Consider the following 3,996-nt stretch of genomic DNA (forward strand, 5'->3'; position numbering starts at 1 on the left):
AAGACCATTTAAATTTCAGTTGTTCTTGTCTGTTTTGAAATCAATGCACAAACTATCCCACGCTGTTTTTCCAATGGTCTTACCACTCTCAGAGGGGGAAACGGATTCCTTTGTCTTAGTTAACACAGGACATCGGGAAAACATTGACTTCTGGACTGCATATTCTGTCATCTTACTCTAGACAGTAGTCAATGTCGATCGGGATTCCTTTACATGTTCTTGTTGCGAATTTCTCGGTGTTCTAGTGAAATGTGCCTCAAAACTAAAAACAGTAAATGGTATATCCTAAGCACACCACATAAATCGTTGAGTTCAATAAATTAACAATTGTGCGACGCGACTTTATTAAAAATATTGAAGACGTGCGGTTTCGAGAAATTGAATTACTTTTTGAAACTTTTTTTTAATGCTAAGAAAGAAAAAGAAAAAAACAAGAATAATTTTACCTGTCACTTAAAAATTATCTTGCGCAAAGAAACGCTGTTGTAGTATGATACCAGCTGATGACACCAGAGAAATTTATTCAAAACACCAAGTATGAGTTGTTCTTTCAGTTCGCCTGACTCTGTTTGCGGTTTAGAGGGCATAGGATCCCAAATCCTACCCTTACTCGCTTGTAAACTTAAGCTTGTAGACGTGAGGATCATCTATTATTGTTCTTTTTTCCAAAGTTTTCTTTAACCTTTATCTTATTCCTGTCTAAATTGCTGTACCCTCTGTCTAATTTTGTATATATGTGTAAACATGAAGTCCCTGGTGTTATGATGAATCTGTCCTTCAGAATCTCTTGTTGAGTTCCTTTTTTGCTTTTTCCCTTTTACTTCTCTTACGTTTCAAAAAAAAGCTTTAACAAGGCGACCTGTTTTTGCGATAAAATGGCTGGACTACTTTGAATTCGAAACAAGCGTTTTTCTAATGCAAAACGTTCAGGAATTAAGGGCTCTCAAATGCGCAACAGTGTGTAAGTGGAAAAAAGAGCGGTTGCGGTTTAAACTTAAGGTAAAAATCTAAAGTAAAAACAGATAATGTACCATGTTTCATTAATCGATAACTTTATTTCAGTGCCAAAGTAGTCAGTATTCTGCAATTTCTGAACTCTACTTAACTTTAGTTTGATAAAACCTGGAAACTACCATGTTGAATAATTAATTATATTACAAACTGGCATTCGGTAAGACTGAGATATTAAAAACGGGTATGAATGAAGTACTGATGAATTGATGCCTTATTCTTTACTTTCGCTTTGTAACTTTTCTTCTCTGTACTTTTCATCTTATACACCAGTTTTCAGGATATACGTCTCAGGAATTCTTACCAACTGAATTTCTACTATTTAACCGGGTTAAAGGTTGGCCGTCTTTGGTGTTCGTTTGTTAAAGTTTGCTGTATGCACTATCGTGCCCCCTAGTATGTCCGCTCAGGCATTCTTAACTAGATTATAAACAAATTACAATAAAATTACTTCGGACTTACTGTAATCATATATTGATAAGTGATATATTGTATAGTAAATGTAATAAATTAAGCCTGCAATTTTAGGGATTACACTGAACAATTCATCTTCGATTCAACGGAAATTCAAGTTTAAACTAGTGAACTGTTTAGTGAAAATCAAAACCATCTGGGTAGTTCTTTTAACTTCTTCCAGTCACGCAAACAATACTAGACAAAACAAAGACAAAACGTTTTCACGGGAATAAGAATCAACCATCCATAGGATGAAAAAACCTTTACGCGCTTGTTACAGAAGCCATAGTAAGGGTAACCTGTGATCAGGCGTTTTTTTTTTTTTTTAAGGGCGGACGAGGCGAGAGGAAAAAAAAAATAGGGAGAGGGCATGATTTCAGGCTATAGTAAGGGGAAAATACCGGCCCTATGGATCGTATACCCCGACCTGCCAGGCGCGGTCTCCGTTTAAGGCAAAAAGGCTGAGGTAATCACTCCGCTATGTTTTTTATTAATTATGGTTTCATTCACGACCTATCTTAGCCGTAGGAACTGTTACAACTATACATTATTCTCATTATTGTAGACATCTGCATCGTGCTGTGTGATTCTTGTTTATTGTCGAACCAGTCATCATTCTGAAACTAAGGGATAATTCACAGGAATTAGTTAATTACATGTTTCCGCCTACCTTAATTTGCATTTAGAAAGCATGCCTTTATCATTGTATCTTTCCGTTGTCATTTCAGTAAATTTAACCCTAAATGAGATTTGAACTTTGAGTAACATGTACTACTTGATCCATGGCTATCAATTCAAAAATGTGAACTTTTGTTTTTGCAAGGAAAACGTAGTTAAGAAATATTATTGTAAGATTTTCATTCTTTGAGTTGCTAAAAACTTGAAACAAACCGAGTGGTAATTAACTGACGATGGAAAGGGAAAAAGCCTAAAAACTTGAGTTTTAGACCAAGGGGAAAATTGTGCTCATGATCGAAGTAAAACTGAAAAGGTATCTCAAAGAATACAGCTATTTACCAGTGGCGGATCCAGGGGAGGGGCCCAGGGGGGGCCTCCCCCCTGATGTTTAGACCAAACTGAGGCACGAAACTGAGGCTCGAAGAGCCTGAAAAATAATTTTTCAGGACGGGCCCCTCCCCTTATCTCAGGATTTGGATGACCGCCCCCCCCCTTTATCTGAAGGTGTGGATCCGCCACTGTTTAAATTTCAATACTGTTTCTATGTACAATACCTCTGCATGATTCGTTCTTGAAGATCCAACAATGAAGGTTGTTGGTCCATCCGTTTGAAATCGTCTTTGCCCATTTTCTTTTTACTTGTACTGAAACTAAACAGTATTTTTTTTAAAGTATTAATCAGTATTATGTATTTCCAACAAGCGAAGGTAGGCTCGCGCGCTACGCTGCTCTTACTCTACTCTAAACCGATTTTGAGGAAAAAAAAAACTGTTTTGCGGTCTAAACAGCTTCAAACCAGGGATAACTTTAAATCATATGGTTCGGGACTTTGCCTCACTCATCGGATCACTACTAACCCAATTGTTACACACCTTACGATAAAGCGTTTCTGTGTATGGTACGGATAAAATAAATGTGCGCGTAGCCCTAAATATTCCTCTTACTCACGGAGAAACGGTTTGGCTACAGAGTAGAACGGCGTTGCGATTATCACATCCGGGACATCATGTTAAGTACGTGGCAATCATGTTCGCGAACCCTTAGCCGAAGAAGGAGACGGTCTATTTTAAATAGAAAACTGACTGAACTGGAATTGTAAACGTGACAAATGCAATTATTACCTGTTGTTTATATTAAAATCGGCTTTCAAAATAAAGTATGAAAACTCATTCTTACTAACCTGTCCATACGAACCAAGTGTAAATTCGAGTCAAAATCGTCCTGGCCGCTTCGTAAGGTTTTGGAAAACGGTCACCGTCCTTTTTGAAACAATTTCCACTTGTCCACCTGTGACTGTGACAAACGAACTTGACCTGTTTCTGCGTTCTTCGTTGGGTCTAACCATCTTCCATCCACTCTCCAGCTTTTCGCGACAATACCTGATGGCTTCCTCGGCGTTTTCAAAATGAACGGGTTCCTGCTTTTCAGGGTCAGTTGTTGATTCGTCTCCAGGCGAACCCCTGCCACTGATACTTGTGGGCAAAGCCAAATTATCGAGAAGAAATAGGTCAAAGTTGAAGTCAAGTGGCCTCTCTCTACATTCTGCAAACGCAAGAGAAAAGTAAGGTTGCAGAGCTATCGGCGCTTCTTGTTCACGTAAAACGGAATCCAAGCGCCTGTATGTTGATGGACTAGAAGGCTCAACGGACTCATCAGTAACTAGCCAGTCGTGGACGTCTCCAACCTCTTGGTCTACCTCACTTCCTTCCGATGGACCGTCTTCGTCGATGGCCTCTCGATCAACATACGCATGCAAGCCCGGATTGTGTTCTCTGCTGATGGCCTTTCCGGTCGGCACACCTTTTACGGCGGGTCGATGAAGTTGTTTGCTTCGTTTGCCTAAAAAAGATA

The sequence above is a fragment of the Porites lutea genome, chromosome 10 (assembly GCF_958299795.1).
Source record: "Porites lutea chromosome 10, jaPorLute2.1, whole genome shotgun sequence".
Classification (NCBI taxonomy): Eukaryota; Metazoa; Cnidaria; class Anthozoa; order Scleractinia; family Poritidae; genus Porites; species Porites lutea.